General features: G+C 47.6%; 11 non-coding genes and 1 pseudogene across 11 annotated transcripts; all 12 read left to right on the top strand.

Moving 5' to 3' along the window:
• The first annotated feature begins 1,211 nt into the window (after positions 1-1,211).
• On the top strand, positions 1,212-1,402 carry LOC142270249 (U2 spliceosomal RNA). The gene has a single exon (XR_012735580.1). It is a non-coding gene; the product is annotated as a U2 spliceosomal RNA (small nuclear RNA).
• Positions 1,403-2,789: 1,387 nt separating this feature from the next.
• Positions 2,790-2,980, top strand: LOC142270248 (U2 spliceosomal RNA). Its single transcript, XR_012735579.1, has one exon. It is a non-coding gene; the product is annotated as a U2 spliceosomal RNA (small nuclear RNA).
• A 1,387-nt stretch (positions 2,981-4,367) lies between these two features.
• Positions 4,368-4,558, top strand: LOC142270247 (U2 spliceosomal RNA). The gene has a single exon (XR_012735578.1). It is a non-coding gene; the product is annotated as a U2 spliceosomal RNA (small nuclear RNA).
• Positions 4,559-5,945: 1,387 nt separating this feature from the next.
• Positions 5,946-6,136, top strand: LOC142270246 (U2 spliceosomal RNA). Its single transcript, XR_012735577.1, has one exon. It is a non-coding gene; the product is annotated as a U2 spliceosomal RNA (small nuclear RNA).
• Positions 6,137-7,523: 1,387 nt separating this feature from the next.
• LOC142270245 (U2 spliceosomal RNA) lies at positions 7,524-7,714 on the top strand. Its single transcript, XR_012735576.1, has one exon. It is a non-coding gene; the product is annotated as a U2 spliceosomal RNA (small nuclear RNA).
• A 1,387-nt stretch (positions 7,715-9,101) lies between these two features.
• Positions 9,102-9,292, top strand: LOC142270244 (U2 spliceosomal RNA). Its single transcript, XR_012735575.1, has one exon. It is a non-coding gene; the product is annotated as a U2 spliceosomal RNA (small nuclear RNA).
• Positions 9,293-10,679: 1,387 nt separating this feature from the next.
• LOC142270242 (U2 spliceosomal RNA) lies at positions 10,680-10,870 on the top strand. Its single transcript, XR_012735574.1, has one exon. It is a non-coding gene; the product is annotated as a U2 spliceosomal RNA (small nuclear RNA).
• A 1,387-nt stretch (positions 10,871-12,257) lies between these two features.
• LOC142270241 (U2 spliceosomal RNA) lies at positions 12,258-12,448 on the top strand. The gene has a single exon (XR_012735573.1). It is a non-coding gene; the product is annotated as a U2 spliceosomal RNA (small nuclear RNA).
• A 1,387-nt stretch (positions 12,449-13,835) lies between these two features.
• LOC142270239 (U2 spliceosomal RNA) lies at positions 13,836-14,026 on the top strand. Its single transcript, XR_012735571.1, has one exon. It is a non-coding gene; the product is annotated as a U2 spliceosomal RNA (small nuclear RNA).
• Positions 14,027-15,413: 1,387 nt separating this feature from the next.
• Positions 15,414-15,604, top strand: LOC142270238 (U2 spliceosomal RNA). The gene has a single exon (XR_012735570.1). It is a non-coding gene; the product is annotated as a U2 spliceosomal RNA (small nuclear RNA).
• Positions 15,605-17,793: 2,189 nt separating this feature from the next.
• On the top strand, positions 17,794-17,986 carry LOC142270201 (U2 spliceosomal RNA). Its single transcript, XR_012735539.1, has one exon. It is a non-coding gene; the product is annotated as a U2 spliceosomal RNA (small nuclear RNA).
• Positions 17,987-19,373: 1,387 nt separating this feature from the next.
• On the top strand, positions 19,374-19,457 carry LOC142270204 (U2 spliceosomal RNA; annotated as a pseudogene).
• Positions 19,458-21,614: the final 2,157 nt, after the last annotated feature.

The following is a 21,614-nucleotide window of genomic DNA, read 5'->3' as shown; positions in this document are numbered from 1 at the left end:
AGCAAACTCATCACCACTCAACCTGACCAACTCGGCTATGTCCCCGTGCTGCAGTTCTCTGTCTTATCTAGATCATTTGCAATTGAATGGAATAGATCCCTTTTGGACAAAGTGGATTCACCTGCTGCTGCAGTGACCACAGGTGTGATAACATCTAGAATTGGCATCTGGTGCGATCTCTCCGCTTCCACTCCAAAGAAAGTTACCTGTTTATTCCTATCATGCATTGGTTTTTGGGGTTTTCTTTGAGTAATGATGATCTCTTTAGTAGTCTGTTGGCGCCCTCTCCTGGAGGAATAGTTTGCTTGCTCTTGGACATTCTAAAAGAGAGGTCATGATAGACATTGAGCTTCTGAGCTCAATTGGGGACAGTCATGGGTGATGAATGTTTGCAACCTACTGCGAAGCCTCATACCGCAATATAAGGAACGTCAAATACTAAGAAAGGGCGGCCTATGAAAGAATTACTACTTTCAATAAGTACACTTAAACGGCTAATTGGGAATAGAAAAACTGTAAAAAGCCCTCTGAGAAAGCCCCCCTCTAACCTTTGATAGTAAGCTTTTCTGTAGTCTGCCTGTTGATGTATTTTCCGTTTGAACTGTGCACAACATGAAGAGACGGAACACTGGCGGCTTGTCACAATGCCCCCCGATGACATCACAATAGCGCTGCTGCCTAGAAAACAAGCTGCGCAGAAGAAGTTGTTCTTTGGGTGGGAGGGTGGGCTAGTGGAAGGAGGGGGCAATCTCTTTTTTTCCCGGGTGGTAGGGGGATGACAGGAGAAGGGAAGCGGGTGGTGAGAAAGGTACAGAGGGCAGGGTTTGGGGGCTGGGAAGGAAAGGGAAAAGATTAGGGTTTGGGGATGATGAAAGGGCTTTCTACGGGTAAGGATGGCAAAGGGTGGCAGTGACGGAAAGTCAGGCAACCTGTCCTGTCCGTCTTTTTGTATCGTGAATTGGAAAGACTGCAAGGGGGAGGGGAGTTGCTTGCGCCCTAAAGGAGGAGTTATTCAGATTCATTGCAGTGGGCGGCGGCTGCAAAACGCACCATTCTTCTTGTTTTGGCTCTGCAAAGCAGCCTTTTCAAGGGTTGGCTTGGGTGACAAAATGTCTTGTGTAGGCGTGGGTTTGTCTCCCTCTCGCTCTCTCTCCCTAAGATGTGTCCGGCATAGGCCAGGGTGCCACTCGAGGCCCAAACCAATTCTGGTTATCGCTTCTCGGCCTTTTGGCTAAGATCAAGTGTAGTATCTGTTCTTATCAGTTTAATATCTGATACGTCCCCTATCTGGGGACCATATATTAAATGGATTTTTAGAACAGGGAGATGGAAAAAGAGCTTGCTCTGTCCACTCCACGCATTGACCTGGTATTGCAGTACCTCCAGGAACGGTGCACCCCTTCTTAACCCAGTTTCCAAAAGCAGAACTCAATTCACCTGATTCATATTAGCCCGATTTAATGAATTGGAAGAAAGCATACGTCTTCATATGCACCTCAATTTGGCCCATTCACTTTTCACACTTCCTCCTTTTGTTTTTTATCTTTCACACTTTTGACTTTCTTTATTCATCCAAATAGCAAACTCATCACCACTCAACCTGACCAACTCGGCTATGTCCCCGTGCTGCAGTTCTCTGTCTTATCTAGATCATTTGCAATTGAATGGAATAGATCCCTTTTGGACAAAGTGGATTCACCTGCTGCTGCAGTGACCACAGGTGTGATAACATCTAGAATTGGCATCTGGTGCGATCTCTCCGCTTCCACTCCAAAGAAAGTTACCTGTTTATTCCTATCATGCATTGGTTTTTGGGGTTTTCTTTGAGTAATGATGATCTCTTTAGTAGTCTGTTGGCGCCCTCTCCTGGAGGAATAGTTTGCTTGCTCTTGGACATTCTAAAAGAGAGGTCATGATAGACATTGAGCTTCTGAGCTCAATTGGGGACAGTCATGGGTGATGAATGTTTGCAACCTACTGCGAAGCCTCATACCGCAATATAAGGAACGTCAAATACTAAGAAAGGGCGGCCTATGAAAGAATTACTACTTTCAATAAGTACACTTAAACGGCTAATTGGGAATAGAAAAACTGTAAAAAGCCCTCTGAGAAAGCCCCCCTCTAACCTTTGATAGTAAGCTTTTCTGTAGTCTGCCTGTTGATGTATTTTCCGTTTGAACTGTGCACAACATGAAGAGACGGAACACTGGCGGCTTGTCACAATGCCCCCCGATGACATCACAATAGCGCTGCTGCCTAGAAAACAAGCTGCGCAGAAGAAGTTGTTCTTTGGGTGGGAGGGTGGGCTAGTGGAAGGAGGGGGCAATCTCTTTTTTTCCCGGGTGGTAGGGGGATGACAGGAGAAGGGAAGCGGGTGGTGAGAAAGGTACAGAGGGCAGGGTTTGGGGGCTGGGAAGGAAAGGGAAAAGATTAGGGTTTGGGGATGATGAAAGGGCTTTCTACGGGTAAGGATGGCAAAGGGTGGCAGTGACGGAAAGTCAGGCAACCTGTCCTGTCCGTCTTTTTGTATCGTGAATTGGAAAGACTGCAAGGGGGAGGGGAGTTGCTTGCGCCCTAAAGGAGGAGTTATTCAGATTCATTGCAGTGGGCGGCGGCTGCAAAACGCACCATTCTTCTTGTTTTGGCTCTGCAAAGCAGCCTTTTCAAGGGTTGGCTTGGGTGACAAAATGTCTTGTGTAGGCGTGGGTTTGTCTCCCTCTCGCTCTCTCTCCCTAAGATGTGTCCGGCATAGGCCAGGGTGCCACTCGAGGCCCAAACCAATTCTGGTTATCGCTTCTCGGCCTTTTGGCTAAGATCAAGTGTAGTATCTGTTCTTATCAGTTTAATATCTGATACGTCCCCTATCTGGGGACCATATATTAAATGGATTTTTAGAACAGGGAGATGGAAAAAGAGCTTGCTCTGTCCACTCCACGCATTGACCTGGTATTGCAGTACCTCCAGGAACGGTGCACCCCTTCTTAACCCAGTTTCCAAAAGCAGAACTCAATTCACCTGATTCATATTAGCCCGATTTAATGAATTGGAAGAAAGCATACGTCTTCATATGCACCTCAATTTGGCCCATTCACTTTTCACACTTCCTCCTTTTGTTTTTTATCTTTCACACTTTTGACTTTCTTTATTCATCCAAATAGCAAACTCATCACCACTCAACCTGACCAACTCGGCTATGTCCCCGTGCTGCAGTTCTCTGTCTTATCTAGATCATTTGCAATTGAATGGAATAGATCCCTTTTGGACAAAGTGGATTCACCTGCTGCTGCAGTGACCACAGGTGTGATAACATCTAGAATTGGCATCTGGTGCGATCTCTCCGCTTCCACTCCAAAGAAAGTTACCTGTTTATTCCTATCATGCATTGGTTTTTGGGGTTTTCTTTGAGTAATGATGATCTCTTTAGTAGTCTGTTGGCGCCCTCTCCTGGAGGAATAGTTTGCTTGCTCTTGGACATTCTAAAAGAGAGGTCATGATAGACATTGAGCTTCTGAGCTCAATTGGGGACAGTCATGGGTGATGAATGTTTGCAACCTACTGCGAAGCCTCATACCGCAATATAAGGAACGTCAAATACTAAGAAAGGGCGGCCTATGAAAGAATTACTACTTTCAATAAGTACACTTAAACGGCTAATTGGGAATAGAAAAACTGTAAAAAGCCCTCTGAGAAAGCCCCCCTCTAACCTTTGATAGTAAGCTTTTCTGTAGTCTGCCTGTTGATGTATTTTCCGTTTGAACTGTGCACAACATGAAGAGACGGAACACTGGCGGCTTGTCACAATGCCCCCCGATGACATCACAATAGCGCTGCTGCCTAGAAAACAAGCTGCGCAGAAGAAGTTGTTCTTTGGGTGGGAGGGTGGGCTAGTGGAAGGAGGGGGCAATCTCTTTTTTTCCCGGGTGGTAGGGGGATGACAGGAGAAGGGAAGCGGGTGGTGAGAAAGGTACAGAGGGCAGGGTTTGGGGGCTGGGAAGGAAAGGGAAAAGATTAGGGTTTGGGGATGATGAAAGGGCTTTCTACGGGTAAGGATGGCAAAGGGTGGCAGTGACGGAAAGTCAGGCAACCTGTCCTGTCCGTCTTTTTGTATCGTGAATTGGAAAGACTGCAAGGGGGAGGGGAGTTGCTTGCGCCCTAAAGGAGGAGTTATTCAGATTCATTGCAGTGGGCGGCGGCTGCAAAACGCACCATTCTTCTTGTTTTGGCTCTGCAAAGCAGCCTTTTCAAGGGTTGGCTTGGGTGACAAAATGTCTTGTGTAGGCGTGGGTTTGTCTCCCTCTCGCTCTCTCTCCCTAAGATGTGTCCGGCATAGGCCAGGGTGCCACTCGAGGCCCAAACCAATTCTGGTTATCGCTTCTCGGCCTTTTGGCTAAGATCAAGTGTAGTATCTGTTCTTATCAGTTTAATATCTGATACGTCCCCTATCTGGGGACCATATATTAAATGGATTTTTAGAACAGGGAGATGGAAAAAGAGCTTGCTCTGTCCACTCCACGCATTGACCTGGTATTGCAGTACCTCCAGGAACGGTGCACCCCTTCTTAACCCAGTTTCCAAAAGCAGAACTCAATTCACCTGATTCATATTAGCCCGATTTAATGAATTGGAAGAAAGCATACGTCTTCATATGCACCTCAATTTGGCCCATTCACTTTTCACACTTCCTCCTTTTGTTTTTTATCTTTCACACTTTTGACTTTCTTTATTCATCCAAATAGCAAACTCATCACCACTCAACCTGACCAACTCGGCTATGTCCCCGTGCTGCAGTTCTCTGTCTTATCTAGATCATTTGCAATTGAATGGAATAGATCCCTTTTGGACAAAGTGGATTCACCTGCTGCTGCAGTGACCACAGGTGTGATAACATCTAGAATTGGCATCTGGTGCGATCTCTCCGCTTCCACTCCAAAGAAAGTTACCTGTTTATTCCTATCATGCATTGGTTTTTGGGGTTTTCTTTGAGTAATGATGATCTCTTTAGTAGTCTGTTGGCGCCCTCTCCTGGAGGAATAGTTTGCTTGCTCTTGGACATTCTAAAAGAGAGGTCATGATAGACATTGAGCTTCTGAGCTCAATTGGGGACAGTCATGGGTGATGAATGTTTGCAACCTACTGCGAAGCCTCATACCGCAATATAAGGAACGTCAAATACTAAGAAAGGGCGGCCTATGAAAGAATTACTACTTTCAATAAGTACACTTAAACGGCTAATTGGGAATAGAAAAACTGTAAAAAGCCCTCTGAGAAAGCCCCCCTCTAACCTTTGATAGTAAGCTTTTCTGTAGTCTGCCTGTTGATGTATTTTCCGTTTGAACTGTGCACAACATGAAGAGACGGAACACTGGCGGCTTGTCACAATGCCCCCCGATGACATCACAATAGCGCTGCTGCCTAGAAAACAAGCTGCGCAGAAGAAGTTGTTCTTTGGGTGGGAGGGTGGGCTAGTGGAAGGAGGGGGCAATCTCTTTTTTTCCCGGGTGGTAGGGGGATGACAGGAGAAGGGAAGCGGGTGGTGAGAAAGGTACAGAGGGCAGGGTTTGGGGGCTGGGAAGGAAAGGGAAAAGATTAGGGTTTGGGGATGATGAAAGGGCTTTCTACGGGTAAGGATGGCAAAGGGTGGCAGTGACGGAAAGTCAGGCAACCTGTCCTGTCCGTCTTTTTGTATCGTGAATTGGAAAGACTGCAAGGGGGAGGGGAGTTGCTTGCGCCCTAAAGGAGGAGTTATTCAGATTCATTGCAGTGGGCGGCGGCTGCAAAACGCACCATTCTTCTTGTTTTGGCTCTGCAAAGCAGCCTTTTCAAGGGTTGGCTTGGGTGACAAAATGTCTTGTGTAGGCGTGGGTTTGTCTCCCTCTCGCTCTCTCTCCCTAAGATGTGTCCGGCATAGGCCAGGGTGCCACTCGAGGCCCAAACCAATTCTGGTTATCGCTTCTCGGCCTTTTGGCTAAGATCAAGTGTAGTATCTGTTCTTATCAGTTTAATATCTGATACGTCCCCTATCTGGGGACCATATATTAAATGGATTTTTAGAACAGGGAGATGGAAAAAGAGCTTGCTCTGTCCACTCCACGCATTGACCTGGTATTGCAGTACCTCCAGGAACGGTGCACCCCTTCTTAACCCAGTTTCCAAAAGCAGAACTCAATTCACCTGATTCATATTAGCCCGATTTAATGAATTGGAAGAAAGCATACGTCTTCATATGCACCTCAATTTGGCCCATTCACTTTTCACACTTCCTCCTTTTGTTTTTTATCTTTCACACTTTTGACTTTCTTTATTCATCCAAATAGCAAACTCATCACCACTCAACCTGACCAACTCGGCTATGTCCCCGTGCTGCAGTTCTCTGTCTTATCTAGATCATTTGCAATTGAATGGAATAGATCCCTTTTGGACAAAGTGGATTCACCTGCTGCTGCAGTGACCACAGGTGTGATAACATCTAGAATTGGCATCTGGTGCGATCTCTCCGCTTCCACTCCAAAGAAAGTTACCTGTTTATTCCTATCATGCATTGGTTTTTGGGGTTTTCTTTGAGTAATGATGATCTCTTTAGTAGTCTGTTGGCGCCCTCTCCTGGAGGAATAGTTTGCTTGCTCTTGGACATTCTAAAAGAGAGGTCATGATAGACATTGAGCTTCTGAGCTCAATTGGGGACAGTCATGGGTGATGAATGTTTGCAACCTACTGCGAAGCCTCATACCGCAATATAAGGAACGTCAAATACTAAGAAAGGGCGGCCTATGAAAGAATTACTACTTTCAATAAGTACACTTAAACGGCTAATTGGGAATAGAAAAACTGTAAAAAGCCCTCTGAGAAAGCCCCCCTCTAACCTTTGATAGTAAGCTTTTCTGTAGTCTGCCTGTTGATGTATTTTCCGTTTGAACTGTGCACAACATGAAGAGACGGAACACTGGCGGCTTGTCACAATGCCCCCCGATGACATCACAATAGCGCTGCTGCCTAGAAAACAAGCTGCGCAGAAGAAGTTGTTCTTTGGGTGGGAGGGTGGGCTAGTGGAAGGAGGGGGCAATCTCTTTTTTTCCCGGGTGGTAGGGGGATGACAGGAGAAGGGAAGCGGGTGGTGAGAAAGGTACAGAGGGCAGGGTTTGGGGGCTGGGAAGGAAAGGGAAAAGATTAGGGTTTGGGGATGATGAAAGGGCTTTCTACGGGTAAGGATGGCAAAGGGTGGCAGTGACGGAAAGTCAGGCAACCTGTCCTGTCCGTCTTTTTGTATCGTGAATTGGAAAGACTGCAAGGGGGAGGGGAGTTGCTTGCGCCCTAAAGGAGGAGTTATTCAGATTCATTGCAGTGGGCGGCGGCTGCAAAACGCACCATTCTTCTTGTTTTGGCTCTGCAAAGCAGCCTTTTCAAGGGTTGGCTTGGGTGACAAAATGTCTTGTGTAGGCGTGGGTTTGTCTCCCTCTCGCTCTCTCTCCCTAAGATGTGTCCGGCATAGGCCAGGGTGCCACTCGAGGCCCAAACCAATTCTGGTTATCGCTTCTCGGCCTTTTGGCTAAGATCAAGTGTAGTATCTGTTCTTATCAGTTTAATATCTGATACGTCCCCTATCTGGGGACCATATATTAAATGGATTTTTAGAACAGGGAGATGGAAAAAGAGCTTGCTCTGTCCACTCCACGCATTGACCTGGTATTGCAGTACCTCCAGGAACGGTGCACCCCTTCTTAACCCAGTTTCCAAAAGCAGAACTCAATTCACCTGATTCATATTAGCCCGATTTAATGAATTGGAAGAAAGCATACGTCTTCATATGCACCTCAATTTGGCCCATTCACTTTTCACACTTCCTCCTTTTGTTTTTTATCTTTCACACTTTTGACTTTCTTTATTCATCCAAATAGCAAACTCATCACCACTCAACCTGACCAACTCGGCTATGTCCCCGTGCTGCAGTTCTCTGTCTTATCTAGATCATTTGCAATTGAATGGAATAGATCCCTTTTGGACAAAGTGGATTCACCTGCTGCTGCAGTGACCACAGGTGTGATAACATCTAGAATTGGCATCTGGTGCGATCTCTCCGCTTCCACTCCAAAGAAAGTTACCTGTTTATTCCTATCATGCATTGGTTTTTGGGGTTTTCTTTGAGTAATGATGATCTCTTTAGTAGTCTGTTGGCGCCCTCTCCTGGAGGAATAGTTTGCTTGCTCTTGGACATTCTAAAAGAGAGGTCATGATAGACATTGAGCTTCTGAGCTCAATTGGGGACAGTCATGGGTGATGAATGTTTGCAACCTACTGCGAAGCCTCATACCGCAATATAAGGAACGTCAAATACTAAGAAAGGGCGGCCTATGAAAGAATTACTACTTTCAATAAGTACACTTAAACGGCTAATTGGGAATAGAAAAACTGTAAAAAGCCCTCTGAGAAAGCCCCCCTCTAACCTTTGATAGTAAGCTTTTCTGTAGTCTGCCTGTTGATGTATTTTCCGTTTGAACTGTGCACAACATGAAGAGACGGAACACTGGCGGCTTGTCACAATGCCCCCCGATGACATCACAATAGCGCTGCTGCCTAGAAAACAAGCTGCGCAGAAGAAGTTGTTCTTTGGGTGGGAGGGTGGGCTAGTGGAAGGAGGGGGCAATCTCTTTTTTTCCCGGGTGGTAGGGGGATGACAGGAGAAGGGAAGCGGGTGGTGAGAAAGGTACAGAGGGCAGGGTTTGGGGGCTGGGAAGGAAAGGGAAAAGATTAGGGTTTGGGGATGATGAAAGGGCTTTCTACGGGTAAGGATGGCAAAGGGTGGCAGTGACGGAAAGTCAGGCAACCTGTCCTGTCCGTCTTTTTGTATCGTGAATTGGAAAGACTGCAAGGGGGAGGGGAGTTGCTTGCGCCCTAAAGGAGGAGTTATTCAGATTCATTGCAGTGGGCGGCGGCTGCAAAACGCACCATTCTTCTTGTTTTGGCTCTGCAAAGCAGCCTTTTCAAGGGTTGGCTTGGGTGACAAAATGTCTTGTGTAGGCGTGGGTTTGTCTCCCTCTCGCTCTCTCTCCCTAAGATGTGTCCGGCATAGGCCAGGGTGCCACTCGAGGCCCAAACCAATTCTGGTTATCGCTTCTCGGCCTTTTGGCTAAGATCAAGTGTAGTATCTGTTCTTATCAGTTTAATATCTGATACGTCCCCTATCTGGGGACCATATATTAAATGGATTTTTAGAACAGGGAGATGGAAAAAGAGCTTGCTCTGTCCACTCCACGCATTGACCTGGTATTGCAGTACCTCCAGGAACGGTGCACCCCTTCTTAACCCAGTTTCCAAAAGCAGAACTCAATTCACCTGATTCATATTAGCCCGATTTAATGAATTGGAAGAAAGCATACGTCTTCATATGCACCTCAATTTGGCCCATTCACTTTTCACACTTCCTCCTTTTGTTTTTTATCTTTCACACTTTTGACTTTCTTTATTCATCCAAATAGCAAACTCATCACCACTCAACCTGACCAACTCGGCTATGTCCCCGTGCTGCAGTTCTCTGTCTTATCTAGATCATTTGCAATTGAATGGAATAGATCCCTTTTGGACAAAGTGGATTCACCTGCTGCTGCAGTGACCACAGGTGTGATAACATCTAGAATTGGCATCTGGTGCGATCTCTCCGCTTCCACTCCAAAGAAAGTTACCTGTTTATTCCTATCATGCATTGGTTTTTGGGGTTTTCTTTGAGTAATGATGATCTCTTTAGTAGTCTGTTGGCGCCCTCTCCTGGAGGAATAGTTTGCTTGCTCTTGGACATTCTAAAAGAGAGGTCATGATAGACATTGAGCTTCTGAGCTCAATTGGGGACAGTCATGGGTGATGAATGTTTGCAACCTACTGCGAAGCCTCATACCGCAATATAAGGAACGTCAAATACTAAGAAAGGGCGGCCTATGAAAGAATTACTACTTTCAATAAGTACACTTAAACGGCTAATTGGGAATAGAAAAACTGTAAAAAGCCCTCTGAGAAAGCCCCCCTCTAACCTTTGATAGTAAGCTTTTCTGTAGTCTGCCTGTTGATGTATTTTCCGTTTGAACTGTGCACAACATGAAGAGACGGAACACTGGCGGCTTGTCACAATGCCCCCCGATGACATCACAATAGCGCTGCTGCCTAGAAAACAAGCTGCGCAGAAGAAGTTGTTCTTTGGGTGGGAGGGTGGGCTAGTGGAAGGAGGGGGCAATCTCTTTTTTTCCCGGGTGGTAGGGGGATGACAGGAGAAGGGAAGCGGGTGGTGAGAAAGGTACAGAGGGCAGGGTTTGGGGGCTGGGAAGGAAAGGGAAAAGATTAGGGTTTGGGGATGATGAAAGGGCTTTCTACGGGTAAGGATGGCAAAGGGTGGCAGTGACGGAAAGTCAGGCAACCTGTCCTGTCCGTCTTTTTGTATCGTGAATTGGAAAGACTGCAAGGGGGAGGGGAGTTGCTTGCGCCCTAAAGGAGGAGTTATTCAGATTCATTGCAGTGGGCGGCGGCTGCAAAACGCACCATTCTTCTTGTTTTGGCTCTGCAAAGCAGCCTTTTCAAGGGTTGGCTTGGGTGACAAAATGTCTTGTGTAGGCGTGGGTTTGTCTCCCTCTCGCTCTCTCTCCCTAAGATGTGTCCGGCATAGGCCAGGGTGCCACTCGAGGCCCAAACCAATTCTGGTTATCGCTTCTCGGCCTTTTGGCTAAGATCAAGTGTAGTATCTGTTCTTATCAGTTTAATATCTGATACGTCCCCTATCTGGGGACCATATATTAAATGGATTTTTAGAACAGGGAGATGGAAAAAGAGCTTGCTCTGTCCACTCCACGCATTGACCTGGTATTGCAGTACCTCCAGGAACGGTGCACCCCTTCTTAACCCAGTTTCCAAAAGCAGAACTCAATTCACCTGATTCATATTAGCCCGATTTAATGAATTGGAAGAAAGCATACGTCTTCATATGCACCTCAATTTGGCCCATTCACTTTTCACACTTCCTCCTTTTGTTTTTTATCTTTCACACTTTTGACTTTCTTTATTCATCCAAATAGCAAACTCATCACCACTCAACCTGACCAACTCGGCTATGTCCCCGTGCTGCAGTTCTCTGTCTTATCTAGATCATTTGCAATTGAATGGAATAGATCCCTTTTGGACAAAGTGGATTCACCTGCTGCTGCAGTGACCACAGGTGTGATAACATCTAGAATTGGCATCTGGTGCGATCTCTCCGCTTCCACTCCAAAGAAAGTTACCTGTTTATTCCTATCATGCATTGGTTTTTGGGGTTTTCTTTGAGTAATGATGATCTCTTTAGTAGTCTGTTGGCGCCCTCTCCTGGAGGAATAGTTTGCTTGCTCTTGGACATTCTAAAAGAGAGGTCATGATAGACATTGAGCTTCTGAGCTCAATTGGGGACAGTCATGGGTGATGAATGTTTGCAACCTACTGCGAAGCCTCATACCGCAATATAAGGAACGTCAAATACTAAGAAAGGGCGGCCTATGAAAGAATTACTACTTTCAATAAGTACACTTAAACGGCTAATTGGGAATAGAAAAACTGTAAAAAGCCCTCTGAGAAAGCCCCCCTCTAACCTTTGATAGTAAGCTTTTCTGTAGTCTGCCTGTTGATGTATTTTCCGTTTGAACTGTGCACAACATGAAGAGACGGAACACTGGCGGCTTGTCACAATGCCCCCCGATGACATCACAATAGCGCTGCTGCCTAGAAAACAAGCTGCGCAGAAGAAGTTGTTCTTTGGGTGGGAGGGTGGGCTAGTGGAAGGAGGGGGCAATCTCTTTTTTTCCCGGGTGGTAGGGGGATGACAGGAGAAGGGAAGCGGGTGGTGAGAAAGGTACAGAGGGCAGGGTTTGGGGGCTGGGAAGGAAAGGGAAAAGATTAGGGTTTGGGGATGATGAAAGGGCTTTCTACGGGTAAGGATGGCAAAGGGTGGCAGTGACGGAAAGTCAGGCAACCTGTCCTGTCCGTCTTTTTGTATCGTGAATTGGAAAGACTGCAAGGGGGAGGGGAGTTGCTTGCGCCCTAAAGGAGGAGTTATTCAGATTCATTGCAGTGGGCGGCGGCTGCAAAACGCACCATTCTTCTTGTTTTGGCTCTGCAAAGCAGCCTTTTCAAGGGTTGGCTTGGGTGACAAAATGTCTTGTGTAGGCGTGGGTTTGTCTCCCTCTCGCTCTCTCTCCCTAAGATGTGTCCGGCATAGGCCAGGGTGCCACTCGAGGCCCAAACCAATTCTGGTTATCGCTTCTCGGCCTTTTGGCTAAGATCAAGTGTAGTATCTGTTCTTATCAGTTTAATATCTGATACGTCCCCTATCTGGGGACCATATATTAAATGGATTTTTAGAACAGGGAGATGGAAAAAGAGCTTGCTCTGTCCACTCCACGCATTGACCTGGTATTGCAGTACCTCCAGGAACGGTGCACCCCTTCTTAACCCAGTTTCCAAAAGCAGAACTCAATTCACCTGATTCATATTAGCCCGATTTAATGAATTGGAAGAAAGCATACGTCTTCATATGCACCTCAATTTGGCCCATTCACTTTTCACACTTCCTCCTTTTGTTTTTTATCTTTCACACTTTTGACTTTCTTTATTCATCCAAATAGCAAACTCATCACCACTCAACCTGACCAACTCGGCTATGTCCCCGTGCTGCAGTTCTCTGTCTTATCTAGATCATTTGCAATTGAATGGAATAGATCCCTTTTGGACAAAGTGGATTCACCTGCTGCTGCAGTGACCACAGGTGTGATAACATCTAGAATTGGCATCTGGTGCGATCTCTCCGCTTCCACTCCAAAGAAAGTTACCTGTTTATTCCTATCATGCATTGGTTTTTGGGGTTTTCTTTGAGTAATGATGATCTCTTTAGTAGTCTGTTGGCGCCCTCTCCTGGAGGAATAGTTTGCTTGCTCTTGGACATTCTAAAAGAGAGGTCATGATAGACATTGAGCTTCTGAGCTCAATTGGGGACAGTCATGGGTGATGAATGTTTGCAACCTACTGCGAAGCCTCATACCGCAATATAAGGAACGTCAAATACTAAGAAAGGGCGGCCTATGAAAGAATTACTACTTTCAATAAGTACACTTAAACGGCTAATTGGGAATAGAAAAACTGTAAAAAGCCCTCTGAGAAAGCCCCCCTCTAACCTTTGATAGTAAGCTTTTCTGTAGTCTGCCTGTTGATGTATTTTCCGTTTGAACTGTGCACAACATGAAGAGACGGAACACTGGCGGCTTGTCACAATGCCCCCCGATGACATCACAATAGCGCTGCTGCCTAGAAAACAAGCTGCGCAGAAGAAGTTGTTCTTTGGGTGGGAGGGTGGGCTAGTGGAAGGAGGGGGCAATCTCTTTTTTTCCCGGGTGGTAGGGGGATGACAGGAGAAGGGAAGCGGGTGGTGAGAAAGGTACAGAGGGCAGGGTTTGGGGGCTGGGAAGGAAAGGGAAAAGATTAGGGTTTGGGGATGATGAAAGGGCTTTCTACGGGTAAGGATGGCAAAGGGTGGCAGTGACGGAAAGTCAGGCAACCTGTCCTGTCCGTCTTTTTGTATCGTGAATTGGAAAGACTGCAAGGGGGAGGGGAGTTGCTTGCGCCCTAAAGGAGGAGTTATTCAGATTCATTGCAGTGGGCGGCGGCTGCAAAACGCACCATTCTTCTTGTTTTGGCTCTGCAAAGCAGCCTTTTCAAGGGTTGGCTTGGGTGACAAAATGTCTTGTGTAGGCGTGGGTTTGTCTCCCTCTCGCTCTCTCTCCCTAAGATGTGTCCGGCATAGGCCAGGGTGCCACTCGAGGCCCAAACCAATTCTGGTTATCGCTTCTCGGCCTTTTGGCTAAGATCAAGTGTAGTATCTGTTCTTATCAGTTTAATATCTGATACGTCCCCTATCTGGGGACCATATATTAAATGGATTTTTAGAACAGGGAGATGGAAAAAGAGCTTGCTCTGTCCACTCCACGCATTGACCTGGTATTGCAGTACCTCCAGGAACGGTGCACCCCTTCTTAACCCAGTTTCCAAAAGCAGAACTCAATTCACCTGATTCATATTAGCCCGATTTAATGAATTGGAAGAAAGCATACGTCTTCATATGCACCTCAATTTGGCCCATTCACTTTTCACACTTCCTCCTTTTGTTTTTTATCTTTCACACTTTTGACTTTCTTTATTCATCCAAATAGCAAACTCATCACCACTCAACCTGACCAACTCGGCTATGTCCCCGTGCTGCAGTTCTCTGTCTTATCTAGATCATTTGCAATTGAATGGAATAGATCCCTTTTGGACAAAGTGGATTCACCTGCTGCTGCAGTGACCACAGGTGTGATAACATCTAGAATTGGCATCTGGTGCGATCTCTCCGCTTCCACTCCAAAGAAAGTTACCTGTTTATTCCTATCATGCATTGGTTTTTGGGGTTTTCTTTGAGTAATGATGATCTCTTTAGTAGTCTGTTGGCGCCCTCTCCTGGAGGAATAGTTTGCTTGCTCTTGGACATTCTAAAAGAGAGGTCATGATAGACATTGAGCTTCTGAGCTCAATTGAGGACAGTCATGGGTGATGAATGTTTGCAACCTACTGCGAAGCCTCATACCGCAATATAAGGAACGTCAAATACTAAGAAAGGGCGGCCTATGAAAGAATTACTACTTTCAATAAGTACACTTAAACGGCTAATTGGGAATAGAAAAACTGTAAAAAGCCCTCTGAGAAAGCCCCCCTCTAACCTTTGATAGTAAGCTTTTCTGTAGTCTGCCTGTTGATGTATTTTCCGTTTGAACTGTGCACAACATGAAGAGACGGAACACTGGCGGCTTGTCACAATGCCCCCCGATGACATCACAATAGCGCTGCTGCCTAGAAAACAAGCTGCGCAGAAGAAGTTGTTCTTTGGGTGGGAGGGTGGGCTAGTGGAAGGAGGGGGCAATCTCTTTTTTTCCCGGGTGGTAGGGGGATGACAGGAGAAGGGAAGCGGGTGGTGAGAAAGGTACAGAGGGCAGGGTTTGGGGGCTGGGAAGGAAAGGGAAAAGATTAGGGTTTGGGGATGATGAAAGGGCTTTCTACGGGTAAGGATGGCAAAGGGTGGCAGTGACGGAAAGTCAGGCAACCTGTCCTGTCCGTCTTTTTGTATCGTGAATTGGAAAGACTGCAAGGGGGAGGGGAGTTGCTTGCGCCCTAAAGGAGGAGTTATTCAGATTCATTGCAGTGGGCGGCGGCTGCAAAACGCACCATTCTTCTTGTTTTGGCTCTGCAAAGCAGCCTTTTCAAGGGTTGGCTTGGGTGACAAAATGTCTTGTGTAGGCGTGGGTTTGTCTCCCTCTCGCTCTCTCTCCCTAAGATGTGTCCGGCATAGGCCAGGGTGCCACTCGAGGCCCAAACCAATTCTGGTTATCGCTTCTCGGCCTTTTGGCTAAGATCAAGTGTAGTATCTGTTCTTATCAGTTTAATATCTGATACGTCCCCTATCTGGGGACCATATATTAAATGGATTTTTAGAACAGGGAGATGGAAAAAGAGCTTGCTCTGTCCACTCCACGCATTGACCTGGTATTGCAGTACCTCCAGGAACGGTGCACCCCTTCTTAACCCAGTTTCCAAAAGCAGAACTCAATTCACCTGATTCATATTAGCCCGATTTAATGAATTGGAAGAAAGCATACGTCTTCATATGCACCTCAATTTGGCCCATTCACTTTTCACACTTCCTCCTTTTGTTTTTTATCTTTCACACTTTTGACTTTCTTTATTCATCCAAATAGCAAACTCATCACCACTCAACCTGACCAACTCGGCTATGTCCCCGTGCTGCAGTTCTCTGTCTTATCTAGATCATTTGCAATTGAATGGAATAGATCCCTTTTGGACAAAGTGGATTCACCTGCTGCTGCAGTGACCACAGGTGTGATAACATCTAGAATTGGCATCTGGTGCGATCTCTCCGCTTCCACTCCAAAGAAAGTTACCTGTTTATTCCTATCATGCATTGGTTTTTGGGGTTTTCTTTGAGTAATGATGATCTCTTTAGTAGTCTGTTGGCGCCCTCTCCTGGAGGAATAGTTTGCTTGCTCTTGGACATTCTAAAAGAGAGGTCATGATAGACATTGAGCTTCTGAGCTCAATTGGGGACAGTCATGGGTGATGAATGTTTGCAACCTACTGCGAAGCCTCATACCGCAATATAAGGAACGTCAAATACTAAGAAAGGGCGGCCTATGAAAGAATTACTACTTTCAATAAGTACACTTAAACGGCTAATTGGGAATAGAAAAACTGTAAAAAGCCCTCTGAGAAAGCCCCCCTCTAACCTTTGATAGTAAGCTTTTCTGTAGTCTGCCTGTTGATGTATTTTCCGTTTGAACTGTGCACAACATGAAGAGACGGAACACTGGCGGCTTGTCACAATGCCCCCCGATGACATCACAATAGCGCTGCTGCCTAGAAAACAAGCTGCGCAGAAGAAGTTGTTCTTTGGGTGGGAGGGTGGGCTAGTGGAAGGAGGGGGCAATCTCTTTTTTTCCCGGGTGGTAGGGGGATGACAGGAGAAGGGAAGCGGGTGGTGAGAAAGGTACAGAGGGCAGGGTTTGGGGGCTGGGAAGGAAAGGGAAAAGATTAGGGTTTGGGGATGATGAAAGGGCTTTCTACGGGTAAGGATGGCAAAGGGTGGCAGTGACGGAAAGTCAGGCAACCTGTCCTGTCCGTCTTTTTGTATCGTGAATTGGAAAGACTGCAAGGGGGAGGGGAGTTGCTTGCGCCCTAAAGGAGGAGTTATTCAGATTCATTGCAGTGGGCGGCGGCTGCAAAACGCACCATTCTTCTTGTTTTGGCTCTGCAAAGCAGCCTTTTCAAGGGTTGGCTTGGGTGACAAAATGTCTTGTGTAGGCGTGGGTTTGTCTCCCTCTCGCTCTCTCTCCCTAAGATGTGTCCGGCATAGGCCAGGGTGCCACTCGAGGCCCAAACCAATTCTGGTTATCGCTTCTCGGCCTTTTGGCTAAGATCAAGTGTAGTGTTGTTCGAAGAGGTGGTTTAAGCTCCAGGCCACCTTAGTACAATGATACAATGCACACTGGAAGGTTGCGCTTGCTAGTACTCTGGGTGGATAGTATATTCATCTAGAGGAAAACATGGCCCTACCAGGATCGAGGCTATTAGACTGAGTAAGGGTGGGGGGCTATGGTACAACGTGCCCCAGGACTGACGACCCTGGAGTGAGTCTGAGCTTGCTGGCTTGGGACCCCGGCAAGCCTTGGGCTCTGTAGCACACCGTACCTTGCCTTTTCATACTTTTTGAGCATATTACCCTATCCCGGCCTTCTGGCTAGGAAGGGAAATTTTTACAATCCCGGTCGGAGGTCTGGTCAGCTTTGGGCTGAGAAACTAACACCCGGTTGGAGGTCTGGGTCAGCTTCGGCTGAGAAACCAACACCCGGTTGGAGGTCTGGGTCAGCTTCGGCTGAGAAACCAACACCCGGTTGGAGGTCCGGTTAGCCTTGGGCTGAGAAACCAACACCGGTTGACGGTCCGGGCAGTTTCGGCTGCGAAACCAACAACTAGTAGCTCTCTACTCCACTTGGGTAAGATGCCTGGGTGGACGCTGGGAGCAACGACAAGGCTCAACCAGGCTTCGGCTTGGGGGAGCACCGAAGATCCCTGACCCTTGCTGTGGCCTTCTGGCTCGGAGGGACGGGGTTGATTTTTGGGGACCCTCTCCTCACGGTGGGGTCCACACGAATCCTAGCCTTTGCACTGTTTTTGGTGTGACTTCGGTCATGCATTTTTTGTGGTGCTTTGGAAAGCTTCATTAAATCAAAAATCTGTTCTTATCAGTTTAATATCTGATACGTCCCCTATCTGGGGACCATATATTAAATGGATTTTTAGAACAGGGAGATGGAAAAAGAGCTTGCTCTGTCCACTCCACGCATTGACCTGGTATTGCAGTACCTCCAGGAACGGTGCACCCCTTCTTAACCCAGTTTCCAAAAGCAGAACTCAATTCACCTGATTCATATTAGCCCGATTTAATGAATTGGAAGAAAGCATACGTCTTCATATGCACCTCAATTTGGCCCATTCACTTTTCACACTTCCTCCTTTTGTTTTTTATCTTTCACACTTTTGACTTTCTTTATTCATCCAAATAGCAAACTCATCACCACTCAACCTGACCAACTCGGCTATGTCCCCGTGCTGCAGTTCTCTGTCTTATCTAGATCATTTGCAATTGAATGGAATAGATCCCTTTTGGACAAAGTGGATTCACCTGCTGCTGCAGTGACCACAGGTGTGATAACATCTAGAATTGGCATCTGGTGCGATCTCTCCGCTTCCACTCCAAAGAAAGTTACCTGTTTATTCCTATCATGCATTGGTTTTTGGGGTTTTCTTTGAGTAATGATGATCTCTTTAGTAGTCTGTTGGCGCCCTCTCCTGGAGGAATAGTTTGCTTGCTCTTGGACATTCTAAAAGAGAGGTCATGATAGACATTGAGCTTCTGAGCTCAATTGGGGACAGTCATGGGTGATGAATGTTTGCAACCTACTGCGAAGCCTCATACCGCAATATAAGGAACGTCAAATACTAAGAAAGGGCGGCCTATGAAAGAATTACTATTTTCAATAAGTACACTTAAACGGCTAATTGGGAATAGAAAAACTGTAAAAAGCCCTCTGAGAAAGCCCCCCTCTAACCTTTGATAGTAAGCTTTTCTGTAGTCTGCCTGTTGATGTATTTTCCGTTTGAACTGTGCACAACATGAAGAGACGGAACACTGGCGGCTTGTCACAATGCCCCCCGATGACATCACAATAGCGCTGCTGCCTAGAAAACAAGCTGCGCAGAAGAAGTTGTTCTTTGGGTGGGAGGGTGGGCTAGTGGAAGGAGGGGGCAATCTCTTTTTTTCCCGGGTGGTAGGGGGATGACAGGAGAAGGGAAGCGGGTGGTGAGAAAGGTACAGAGGGCAGGGTTTGGGGGCTGGGAAGGAAAGGGAAAAGATTAGGGTTTGGGGATGATGAAAGGGCTTTCTACGGGTAAGGATGGCAAAGGGTGGCAGTGACGGAAAGTCAGGCAACCTGTCCTGTCCGTCTTTTTGTATCGTGAATTGGAAAGACTGCAAGGGGGAGGGGAGTTGCTTGCGCCCTAAAGGAGGAGTTATTCAGATTCATTGCAGTGGGCGGCGGCTGCAAAACGCACCATTCTTCTTGTTTTGGCTCTGCAAAGCAGCCTTTTCAAGGGTTGGCTTGGGTGACAAAATGTCTTGTGTAGGCGTGGGTTTGTCTCCCTCTCGCTCTCTCTCCCTAAGATGTGTCCGGCATAGGCCAGGGTGCCACTCGAGGCCCAAACCAATTCTGGTTATCGCTTCTCGGCCTTTTGGCTAAGATCAAGTGTAGTATCTGTTCTTATCAGGAGGATGGCCTCCTCCCAGAACCGGACGTGTTGGAGCAGATGGTGGAGTCCCTTGTGGCCGAAGAAGAAATGGAGGAGTCGGAAGCCACTGAGGCACCATCCCTGCTCGATCAGCTAGAAGAAGAGGGTCTGCTGGAGATACCCTTACCAGCAGGTGCCAAAGAGGAAGAACCGCCCGACCGGAGTGGTAATTAAGGCACACCGCCTGCTCTAACTTTCTCTTTCCTCCAATGACTGCTAACATTAACATCTTTTCCATTAATGTTAGGAGCATCAGAGACAAGTTCCGACGTCAGACAATTTTTGCGTTCCTTAACACTCAGTCTAGTGATGTATTTTTCCTGCAGGAATGCTCCCTTCCCTCCTCTAGGTCCTTCAACCATCTGGCCAGGGAGTGGACCCATGGCCCATCCTACTGGTCTGGCGGGGGCGACTGTAGGTCCGCGGGGGTCGCCGTGCTGATCAGGGGAAGCGCCTTCACATTGGACTCTGTTCAGGAAATCGTCTGCGGCAGGTTACTGCTCGTGGATGGCACCTGGGCGGGAGAACCTGTCAGGTTCATCAATGTGTATGCTTCTCCTGTGAAGAGCGATCGACTGGAGCTCCTCCAAGCCCTGCGCCCTCAGCTCGCTACCGCCAGGACGGTAGTGATGGCCGGGGATTTCAACTGCCCGATTGAGGAGGATGGACGCAGTTCTGGAACGGCTGCCAAGTTGGACGTCACATCCAAACTGCTCATTGAGATGGTGACCGAAGCCTCTGTTGTGGACGTTGTTGGCTCCATCGGACACGGATCCATGAACTATTCATGGTGCCGATCCGATGGCTCGCTGCGTTCCAGGATTGACTTTGTGTTTACCTCTCGGGCGGTTGGGCGGAGTGGGCACTCGATGGTCCCCTGCTTCTTCTCTGACCACAGAGCCATTCACTTTCAAGGTGTGCTGGGCCATGGCTTCCCCATTGGCCCGGGCTCCTGGAAGCTGAACTGCTCTCTGCTGGAAAAGGGTGAGATTCTGGAGGAGCTTAGAGCTGCCTACTCCACGTGGCGGGCCTACAAGGCGGGCTTCCAGTCTGTTTCTGACTGGTGGGAATACGTTAAACTCGAGTTCCGTTTCTTCTTTCAGGCAAAGAGTCAACAACAGGCGTGTCTGAAGAGGAGGGACTTCAGGAGACTCCAGCGTGAGCTGCGTTCCCTGCAGGACCTTCTTCGATGCGGCTGGGACGTGAGAGAGGAGCTGGAGGAGACTAAGAGGAGCCTGAAAAGGCACTTCGAGGAGGAGTCCGAGCGAATTGTCTTCCGTTCCAAAGTGGAGAACCTGGAGAAGGGTGAGAAATGTAACTCGTTCTTTTTCAGGAAACTCCACGCCGGTCACACGCCCATGAATGAACTACGAGACGAGAGTGGAAGCATACGACGCGGGAAAGAGAATGTGATGAAGGTCGTCAGCGACTTCTACAGCGAACTCTACGCCCGCAAGACTACTGACCCCGAGGCCGCCAATAAGTTCCTGTCAGGTATCACTAACCATCTTGACCCTGCAGACGCGGCGGCCATGGACGTTCCTCTGACGGTGGACGAGCTGCTCTCGGCCGCCAAATCCTTTAGTTCTGGCAGGACACCGGGCAGTGACGGCCTCCCAGCAGAGCTCTATGTAGCGCTGGGAGACCTAATCTGTCCGGACCTGTTAGGGCTGTATGAGGAGATGGTGGTGGAGGGCAGAATGCCTCCATCTCTGAGGGAAGGAATGGTCACGATCCTGTACAAGCGTAAAGGAGAGAGGTGCGACCTGAAGAATTGGCGTCCCATCACCCTTCTGAATGTCGACTACAAGATCCTGGCCAAGACGATGGCAACGAGACTGAAGACGGTTATCGGACGGATCATCCACCCGGATCAGACCTGCGGCATCCCCGGACGTCGCATCGCAGACAGCCTGGCTCTCATGCGGGACACGGTCGAGTACATCAAAGCCCGCCGGGTGCACGCAGCCCTGATCTCGTTGGATCAGGAAAAGGCCTTCGACCGTGTTTCCCATGAGTTCCTGGGCAAAGCTCTGCACAGGTTAGGCTTGGGTAACATGTTTTGTTTGTATGTCCAACTAATGTATTTTGATATTCACAGCTCGGTGTTGGTAAACGGCTGGAAGACTGACCCCTTCCCGGTCCTCTCAGGGGTCAGACAAGGCTGT

The sequence above is a fragment of the Anomaloglossus baeobatrachus genome, unplaced genomic scaffold (genome assembly GCF_048569485.1).
Source record: "Anomaloglossus baeobatrachus isolate aAnoBae1 unplaced genomic scaffold, aAnoBae1.hap1 Scaffold_3251, whole genome shotgun sequence".
Lineage (NCBI taxonomy): Eukaryota > Metazoa > Chordata > Amphibia > Anura > Aromobatidae > Anomaloglossus > Anomaloglossus baeobatrachus.
The sequence above is the reverse complement of the archived record's forward strand: the minus strand, read 5'-3'. Positions and strand labels throughout refer to the sequence as shown.